This window comes from Megascapheus bottae, chromosome 20, assembly GCF_031878675.1.
Source record: "Megascapheus bottae isolate mThoBot1 chromosome 20, mThoBot2.hap1, whole genome shotgun sequence".
NCBI lineage: Eukaryota > Metazoa > Chordata > Mammalia > Rodentia > Geomyidae > Megascapheus > Megascapheus bottae.
In genome coordinates this window covers 8,919,471-8,930,445 of record NC_143528.1, presented here as the reverse complement: position 1 = coordinate 8,930,445, position 10,975 = coordinate 8,919,471, and positions in this window count along the sequence as shown.

Sequence of the window (10,975 nt, the reverse complement as noted above, 5' to 3'; positions counted from 1 at the left end):
GGTTAACTGGAGATGGGAGGTTTGTGGACTTTCGTTCCTGGCCTGGCTTTGAACTATGATTCTCAGATCTTAGCCCCCTAAGTATCTAGGATTACCATCTGTTCCCAGCTTCCTTAATTTATTTACAGTAGGTTTTTATTGATAGTTTATGTGTGCATAGTACATGAAGAGTCAGACACTGTGATTGCTTCGTGCTTTTCTCCATGTGCTGAATGTAGAATATTTGCATAAATAAACTTGACTAAAGCATCATGAAGTTTTTCAAAAGGCAAAGAAACATCAGAAAATATTTGAATGCAAATACCACCATTTACAATATTAGCAAGCAGGTACAAAACAACCTTGCAGTAAGCAGGGTGACCAGCAGTCCCAGTTTGTTTTTGTTTCACAATAGTCTCAATTTCAGTAATGAAGTTTCAAGTTCAGAAACCACCTGAGTCATGAATATTCCAGGAATGCTAGTCTCCTTATACATAGCCAACTCATTTAGCTGCCCTAACAATGCTCTGAATGCAAGCTCTATGTGGACTGCTGGGAACATTCTGAGGTAGGATGTGGTGAAATGCATTGTGGGCCATCCGCCAGATACAGAAATGCCTCACTGCATTATTACTTTTGTTTTGGGCCAGTCCTGGGACTTGAACTCAGGGCCTGAGCACTGTCCTTAAGTTTTCTCAAGGCTAGCACTCTTTTCTTTGAGCCACAATACCACTTCTAGCTTTTTCTATATATGTGGTACCAAAGAAGACCCAGGTCTTCATGTATGCTAGGCAAGCATTCTACCAGTAGGCCAAACTCCCGGCCCCTCACTGCTATTATTAAGAGTACGTTTGAAAAAAACTGGTAGATTTCTGTATACTTTTAATTCATGTTAAAAAAATTTAGCTTATTCATAAATCTTAAAAATAAGTCATCCCACTGTGGAGGATTTATTCTTGTCATTATTTATGCTATCAGTTTACTCATACTCTAACCAAAGTTATCTCCTCTTCAAACATTCCCTACTAGACCCAGTGAAGCCCTGCTCACTCATAATATGCAATATACATAGAAGTTAGGAGTAGAATGGTTGTTTCTAGAGGCTGAGGAGGAAGGATAGGGAAAAGTTGATCAAAAGCTAGTCAGTTATAGTTAGATAGGAGGAATAAAGTCTGATGTTCCTATTGTAAGTGGGATTACTATAGATATCAATAAATATTACACATATTAGTAAGCTTGGAGAAAAGAATAGAATGTTTCCTAGAAAAGACAAATGTCTGAGGAAATAGACATGTTTCTCCTGATTGGAACATATCATGAATATGTGCATTGAAGTGTGGCATAGTATTCCATAAATATGTATAATTTTTGCAAGCCCATTAAAAATACTTTGCTGTTGACCACAGAGCAGTTTTAGAGAGATACGGTTTGGGAGAATGGGGATTGAATTCTAGTGCATCTGATGGTTCTTAAACAAGATGTCTACTTTCAACATCTCATTTTAGAATTTATGAATTTTTATTTCCTTTGTTGTAGAGAACAGTTGATCTTGAAAATTCCTCTGACATTAAAAAGTGTCCAATGTGCCAGGCACCAGTGTCTGACACCTGCAATCCTCTCTGCTCAGGAAGCTGAGATCTGAGGATTACAGTCTGAAGCCATCTCAAGCAGGAAGTCTGTGAGACTTTTATCTCCAAGTAACTACCAAAAAAAATCCAGAAGTGGAGTCGTAGTTCAAATGTTAACCTGGAGAACAAAAGAACAGAACCCAGGCCTGGAGTTCATACCTCAGGACTGGTTCAAACAAAAAGTATCCAATACTTAGTGGACAATATAAATACCCAAATACTTAATAATTCCAAGCATTTGAATTTTTCACTGAAATTTTGGAAGTGATAATTAGATTTGTGTTTTGAAAGCATTAAATAGAAAGCTGACAGCTTTCTAGTTTATTGGTCCCCTAGCCTTCTTCAGTGCTCTTGGGATCAGTTTTTACTGAAGGAGAGAAAGGGGCTGTGGGAAGAGTGATGTTTTGTAGCCAGGACAGCATCTTTAAAGTGTCTAAGTCTCTTCCAATGACACATAGCGCAGTAGAACTTGACTGGTGAATGTACTTCATTCAAACATTCCCAGTGTGTGTTTACTTCAGATTTAAAGACAATACTCATTTCTTAGGAATGTACATCTTACAGCTTTGGCATTAAATTTCTCTAAGTGGAATTTTTCTGCACAGATAAAGCACAAAACATAGCAAGCTTCGACTCTGAGTACATTTCCTTTGATAAAACACACTCCAAAAAGCCTACAAGAATCATATTATTTAGCCTCTTGTTTCTGCAAGAGCAATGATTGCTGCAAAGCTTGGTGGAGATATCCAAGCCAACTCTAAGATATTTCAGTTGATTTCTCAAGCTGACAGACTGCTTTATACTGACAGCTACATGGAGTGAGGCTGTATACTTTAGGTCACAGATGAGAAGATTCGCACCAGTCTAAAAAAATGAAGCTGCCAGAGAATTTATACAGGGCATTTAAGCATAAGCATTATATTTCATTTCTGATACACAAGTTTACGCTTATTGAATGGGTGAACTTTAGCTCTATAGTGGCAATAAACTCATTAGGATGTGTCAGACGGTATTATATTGCGTGTTAAATAAACATCACCCATATGATACATTTTTTACTAACTCTTTAGTACAGTGTCTGGATGTGTAAATAGTCTCAGCAGCTTGTAGTATAGTGAGATTTCAGGACAATGTCTTTATCCTCTGGATTTGTTGAAGTGCCTGAATTGCGGTATTAGAAAAGAATGACTAGCCAGGCACCAGTGGGTAGGCTTGAGCCTATAATCTTAGCTACCCAGCTACACTGGGTCTTCTTGGATTGAACTAGTCAGGCAACTGACAAGTCTGTGAATAGAGATTTATAGGTAATTTGTTTAAAAGACCCCATCCTGAGAGCATGTTTTTCAAAAGCAATGCTTTCAAGCAATTTTTTTTTAGGCAATAGACTGATATAACCATTGGGAAGACTAAATGAAATTAGAAGACACAAAATGCTAGAGAGCAACATTATTTCCCTAGAGCTATTGTTAAATATACCAAAATATATTTTACAAGACAGAACAAAAGCATTGAATTTTTGACTTCCTCAAATCGTAACCTTGAAAAATGCCTCTTATGAAATGTATTTATGTTCCTTATCAAGGACTCAGCTCTTTGTGCATCCTGAGGTTCCCCCAACCTTTTTTGTTTGTTTCCTAAATGGAAAAGATGAGCCCATGAGAAAGTAGTCAGTGAGAAGTTGTCAAGCTGTACTTCCTACTCTGGTGTTGTGTATTTTTTCATCAGTCAACTGAGACTGCACCATAATTTTGCATTCGGCTCCTCTCTTCATCCTCTAAGTATGGATTTCTTTAGACTAAAACATGACCCAGACAATCACTCCCATTTTGTCTTACTGAATGTTACTTTTCCACTGCCCCTTTTAGCCAATTGTCCTCTTTTTCTTTAAACAATGAAATATTTTCTACCCCCACAACCATTAATTTTATGCAAGTATATCTCACAAGAAAAATAAAAGCATCTAAAGAACTTATTCTAGAGTTTGTTTTGTAGACTGTGTATAGTTTATAGTAGGCTCTATAGAATTCTAATGGGCCACACAATTTATGGTTCCATAATCTCTTTGAATGTTTTCATAAGATAAATAGAAAGGGTTATTGGGACAAAAGTAGAAGGCAGGGTTGTTGGGATAAACATAAGTTGTTTAAATCACCCAGCTTGTATTGTGACAGGGACCTTGTAGGTCTCAAGAATGTGGGTGCTTGATTGTGGACTTTCAGCCTCATTCCTGAGAAACAACTAGAAGCTTTTCTGTTGATGGTGCATATGAGAAAAATATTTAACTGTCTCCAGGAACAAAATGACCTGACTTATATTTTCATTCCATAAAAATACACTGGGTTTGAATGAAAAAGAAAGGAGCCATATAGTAAAACGTTAATCCATGTAAAGTGCTTGGAGGAAAGTCTGGCCAGCACTGTTAAGTGCTGCACTGACTTTTCTCCTTTTGACAATCCTTCCTGGGTTTTCTTTTCCTTCCAGGAAGACAGAGTGCTGGGGAGGACTACATCCCCCAGGTTGCCTTGCCAGGTAACGGAAGTGTAGAGCCAACCAATGAGAGGCAATGTCACAGGACTAGAAGGGAGAGGATAGAGCACTTCCTTCCGGTTCCCTCTACTTTGCTTACTTCTTAGGCAGGGGCTTGGTCGTTAGTTGCCGAAGTCTACCAAGTGGCTTGTCTGCTGCAGGACTCGTTTCTCCCTCTGCTCCTCCAGTCCCAGGTAAGTTAATACCTTTTCTCAATGGCTGGTTCCTGAATTCTTCAACCTGGCCTTCTAATTTCTCAAATACTAACGTCTCCTCACTTCATTTCCCTTGCTTCACTGTGTTCAAGTCTCTCCATGAGTAGTTCCTTCATTGCAGCCTATCTGCCGAAACCATTGGTTTCCATCCCTTACTGCTCCTATGTTGTCATCCTCTGTGAGTCTTCTGAGAGCACCAAAGCCTTTATTGTCACCTTTAGAGATTAGTCTAAGAGACCTGGTGAGGGCCCCATTTCAGAGAGCTCTGCAGGTAATTAAACCAGAGTTGAGAAGCACTTAATAGAAACCATCTGTGTGAATTTTGTTTCCAGCCAAGACCCTAACTGATGAACTCAGTTATTTATCATTTTTATTGTTAAAACTGCTGTCATCACCAATGCCACCTTTATACTAATATATTGTTACCCCCAACTTACCCTATGGCTAAGTAATATTCTTTAAAATAATATGATTCCTAAATAAGTGAATTCTGCTTATTTGGCTCAAAAGCACACAATTTGTATGCACCTTCTGCTGCAATAGACTGCTGAGATCCATGTTTCTTAAACTTCAATGTGCCTGTGAAATGGCTTGCAATCTTGTTCAGATGAAGTTCTGTAGTCCTGAGGGCTGAGAATGTAGGAACAGTGACCTCCTAGGTGACGCCTGCACACACCTAGTGTCTTTGCATGATGATCAATGACAAAACACAACTACTTCCCAACCATTTCTTTACTCCATCAACAGTACCTCCTTTATCTTCCTCTACCCTTTTGGCCCGATGACCTTTGTTTCTTTCCTAAGAGAAGCATTTTTACATCTCAGTTTTACTTTTACCGGCAGTTTCATTGATGTAAAGTTATCATCTTTACATCAAAGTGATGGCTTAAAAGATGGGCCTCAGCAGCTCACCTCTGTAATCCTAGCTATGCAGGGGATTGAGATCTGAGAGTTTGAACCCAGTCCAGGCAGGAAATTCCATGAGATTCTTACTTCCAGTTACAAACCAGAAGTAGAGTTGTAAGGCAAGTAGTTGAGTACCAGCCTTGAGCACGAAATCCAAGGGTTAGTACCAATATCATCAGTTGAAGCCCCAGGACTAGGAAAAAAGTGGTTATTTCCCATACCACCACCAGTTTAATAGTAGCTGCTAGCTTATAAGAAGCTATTTTAGGGGCTGGGAGTTTGGCCTAGTGGTTAAAGTGCTTGCCCAGCATGCATGAAGACCCAGGTTTGATTCCTCAGTACCACATACATAGAAAAAAGCCGGAAGTGGTGCTGAGGCTCAAGTGGTAGAGCTCTAGCCTTGAGAAAGTCCAAGGACAGTGCTCAGGCCCTGAGCTCAAGCCCAGGACTGGCAAAAAAACAAAAAAAACACGAAGCTATTTTAGGTAAATCACTTCTTGTTCCAGCAGTTTTTCCAGGAACTCAAAGTATGGCTCAAGTGGTAGAGTGCCACCTGAGTAAGAATTGTTTATGTTTTTGACAAATCACTGCTTGGCAAGTGGCATAGTCCTAATTGATTGATTAAGCTGTAGTAACCTGGCAAGCTTAGCTATCAAATTGGTTTTTTTCTGTAAAAATGCTTAACCTACTCGACCATCTGCGAGTAGTTATGACCACGTGTGAGTGGTTTCATCCTCGTGTTTATTGACTATGAGCATCATATGGTGATTATCACTTGCTTGTGGTGTTTACCTTTAAAAGCTCAGCTCCACTGAAGGTCGGGACTCCTCTCTATTAGCCCTAAGGTGGAGAGTAGCTGCTGTGCTGCTATTAAAATGACTCCTAGCTCAGTTCACTGAGTGCTGGTGACTATTGCTGGGGGGATTCAGGGCTCCTGAAATGACTGTGATATGACAAAGCAATGTCTGTAACCAATTGTACAAGAGTATGAACTAAACTTCTGACCAATTGGAACAAGGGGCAATACTGTACTTCTCAAATATTAAATTTTGTCTTGCCATTCCCCCCCTTATTCCTGAAATGCCCTGATACCTGCTGCCATTTCCAGCAAGTTTTTCTTATGACCACAGGTGGAACTTCTAGGTTCTATTCCAATCCCAACCATTATCACCCCAGATTCCATCGGGAGTTTGACCTAGTGGTAGAGTGCTTGTCAGTATGCACGAAGACCGGGCTTCGATTCCTCCGTACCATGTACATAGAAAAAAGCTGAAAGTGGTGCTGTGGCACAAGTGGTAGAGCGCTAGCATTGAGGAAAGCCCAAGGACAGTGCTCAGGCCCTGAGTTCAAGCCCCTGGACTTGGGGAGAGGACCTTCAATTCTATTCTCCCCATCGACTTCCTTTATTTTATTCATTTGCAAAGACTATTAACTCAGTTTTCTATATTTTTTGTGTTTCCAACTGTGTCTCATTCTTAGGATCCTACTTTAATTTGCCCTCTTCAATATTAATGAGATTCACATTGCTAAACTCAGTGCTCAATGCCAGTCTCCGACTTACTGTCTAGTACATCTATTACCTTGCTTCTCCTTGACACAGTTTCTTCACCTGGGTCTTTAGAAACCCACATTCTCTTGGCTTTTCTCCAGCCTTATGGAGAAGTTCTCTTAGTTTTCTTCCCTAGATCTTCTCTGAACTTGTCACTTTGTAATACACCAGGGCTCAATCTTTGGTTCCCTTAACTACTTTCACTTTTCATGGCCTCCTCCCAAGACATGGCTTTTACATATCATGTATACATCAAACTTCAGCTCGAACTCTGACCTTTCTCCTGATAGCCTCACATATGAATCCAACTATCTGTGATGATACTGAAAACTGAACTTCTGGTGATTTTTTTTGTTTTAATTTTATTGTCAAGGTGATATACAGAGGGCTTACGGTTACATATATAAGGTAGTGAGTACATTTCTTGTCGACATTGTTACCCCTCTACCTCATTTTTCCTCCCATTTTTCTTTCCCCTACCCCCCACCAAGTTGTAAAGTTCATTTCCAACATATTGTCTTGTGAGTATTGCTGTTGCAATGGTTCACTGGTGTTCTTTTTAAAATTTATCTTACCCACAGTTTTCTCCATCTCATTTAATAAACCCCATCCTTTCACTTTCTCAGGTCACAAACTCCTGAATGCATTCTTTTTTCTTTTTTTTTATTGTGATTAATAGAAGGGTTACATTATATTCACCAGTGAGAAAGTGAATAACTTCACAAACATTGATACCCTTTCTTATGACATGGTTCCCATTTCCCTCCCACCCTCCCCCCACTTATCTTGATTTCCCCCTTCCCTATCCAATTTCAAATAACCGATTAAGCACATATAAAATATATCGAATAACAATGTGAAATATTGTAACAATATGAGATAACCAAGAGATGGCAAAAGAGATGAGAGATAACATGGTACATTAAGAACAACAGTCATTCATTATATGGCTTTTGTTTCTTTTTTCCATATATTTTTATTGTAATTAATAGAAGGGTTACATTATATTCGCCAGATAGAAGGTGCAGTAATTCACATACATTGATATCCTTTCTCATGTCTTGGTTATCTCATATTGTTACAGTATCTCACTTTGTTATCTGATATATTGGATATATTTGTATTTGGTTATCTGAATGCATTCTTGACATGCTTTCATACTTCACATTTTATGTGTAATCCTATTGGTTCCTCAAAATATTTCCAGAAACCCACACTTCTTATCACTTCCAATGCTACCATGGTTTTCTGATCCCCTTTCTTAGATTACTAGAAACAACACTATAATTATACACTTGCCACCTAATGTTCACAGTCTCTTTAAACAAAGCTTCCTTTTAAAGTGTAACTCAGATAATGTGATTTCATTGCTCAATATCCTCTGAAAGATTTTGTATATCACGTAGAATGCAAGCTGAAGTTCTTACATGAGTCAGCATGCTCATCAAATTCCACCTATCTTCTGACCTCTTTCCTCTAATACACATCTGAAGTACAGAGGCTTTCTTACTGCTTCTTGAACTTTGCACAGAAATTCTGGCCTTCTAGGCTTTGCACTGTTCTTCCTCTCTCCCTAGATGTTCTCCTGTGAATGATCTGTATGGATAGGTCTCCTGCCTTAACTCTTTCTCAGGGAGCCTTATATTAATCACCCTATTACAAGTGCCTTCCACATAGTACCTTTCCACCTTCTCTGATTTCTATTACTCTGCTCACATTTTCATTTCTTTTTTGCATTATGCAATCTTCCTACACATTATGCATACTATTTATTGCCTGAAATATAAATTTCCAGTTCTTAATATTTTAAGAACTTAAAAGATATTTTCTGGGATAGAGTAATAATTCAAAATAAATGTGCTGAAAAATAAATGGAAACGAGAATGGTTCTTTCTTATAGTTTTAAGAAGACAGATGATAGAGTGAATTTTTGTTAGTGAAGAACCAAGGGTGTAAGTGTTCTTTGATAATGATATGTAGACACACAAAAAGACAAAGACAAAAGTTTAATTTCAGTCAGTCAATAGTGACTCCTACTTGTAATTGTAGCTACTCAGGAGGCTCAGATCCTGAGGATTAAGATTCAAAGCCAGCCTCAGTAGAAAAGTCTTTGAGATTCCTACTTCTGAAATAATCAGTTAAAAGCCAGAGTGGAGGTACAGTTCAAGTGGTAGAGTACCAGCTGAGCAAGCTTGATGCTTTGAGTTCAAACCTGTCAGTATTAAAAAAATCTCATTCTAGATTTAATTGGTTCTAGAAACTAACACTGATAATCTGAGGGAAAAGTCTATAAGCTTTGACCTAGTCCAGAACATCTCAGAAAAGAGCTATCCTGTACTTTATGTATGTGCACACAATATTAGCCAACACTTTGTAATATGAAAAAAATGTCTCTCAGTCTGAAATTTGGGCTGACAAAATATATCAGGGGATCGGAAGGATTTAGGGTCATGTTCTGCATTTCACTGCACAGAAACCCAGTGATGTTCTCAAGAAGAATCAACTAAATAGCTTTGTTCCTCACAAATATGAACCTGGTTATTATATCAAGAAAACCGATGTTTATTGCTTTCAGGCAGAAAACAATAAGTCAGCCAGGTTTACAAGCCCCTTTCCCTCTTGAAAGCATTTTTGTCGCCTGCTTCATCCTTGGAGAAAATAACCAAATCAAGCCCTGAAAGGTGGATGATTAGTGGGCGTTATACTTGGCATCTTATTTCTCCTCCCTGACTGGGGATATGGCGATCCTTTTGACCTCCGTCTTAGGGGAAAACACATTTTTGACAACAGAGTTGTTTCAAGGATGTGTGTGTGTGTGAGTGTGAGTGTGAGTGTGTGTGTGTGTGTGTGTATGTGAGAGAGAGAGAGAGAGAGAGAGAGAGAGAGAGAGAGAGAGAGAGAGAGAGAGAGAGAGAGAGAGAGAAGGGACCATGTAACTATATGCTAACATTAAAAAAAAAACAAAAAACAAAATATGGCATTAGGTGTTAGGGTAGCTCAGATCATGGTTTACACTTAATGATTCAATAGGTGGCATCTATTATAAGGGAGAGAAGTTGCTCCCATCCTTGTCCCCAAAACTGAGGGAGTCACCCAGAAAAGTTTCCGTCTAGATGATCCAAAGCTTTCAAGCATCTATGTTTGTTTCTTTTACAGCTCCCAGGAAAATTCAGAGAAGAACAATGACAGTTAAAATAAATGGTCAGAGTCTTTAAAAGTCTAAATCCTAAGTTCAGAGAACACTTAATAAAGTTGTGCAGGCACAGGAGGATAGTTCTCAGTGCTGTCTCTGCAAGTGAATGATTTATATATGGTGGGAGGTGACTCTGTAGAAAAGAGGAAGTTGCAGGGTTTGTGTTTCTTTTGAGGTAAGGGAGCACCTGGAAAGGAAGCCTGAGGGATCTTCCTCCACACAGGTGCATGCATCAGAAACAAGTGGTGTGGGAATGGAGGCATTGCTTGCAGATGCTATATATATATGTATATATAATATATATATTCCATACATACATGATTCATCATGTGGGTGTACCCCAACATAAAGCCTCTATAAATCCTTCAAGGTAGTGTCAGGTTAGCTTTCAAAGCCAACTTCTAACAGTAAAATATGCCATTGGGACTTGACAATTGCAGTCAGTCAGCAAACTGAGACTCCCCTCCCCAGCATCCTTTTTATGCTGTTCAATTCCCTCTTCTTCCATATGGGTGGTTCATTCCTCTCCACAGCTCGTAGGGCTGCTTGATTGATGGTGATGGTTTGGGTCCCAGCTTTGTGTTTATAGTGGAAAGGAGAAGATGTCTCTTCTTAGCTGTCTCTTAGCTCCTGGCCTAGGTCCCTGTAACAAATGACAAATTAAAAAAAAAAAAAAGTCTTCACCAGGCAAGAGTTTTCACAGCGGGTAAACCTGTGTGTTGTTGTGCTAACTTTAAGAAATACTGTGTGGTTTTGGAGAAGTGTAATTGGACCAAGAGAATCCAATGCAGTGGTAATGGACTGAGGGAACTTGGTGAGGTCTGTTGGTTCAGGTTTTCTCTGGGTGCTTCAGTCTTTAGGTATAGGATGGGTACCTTTGGAATACAGGCTTTGTGATTTGATCAGTGGAGAAATGGCGAGGAAAATGTGAGTGGCTTCTGCTTGGCTAATGACTCCCATTGCAACAGCAAGCCTTCTA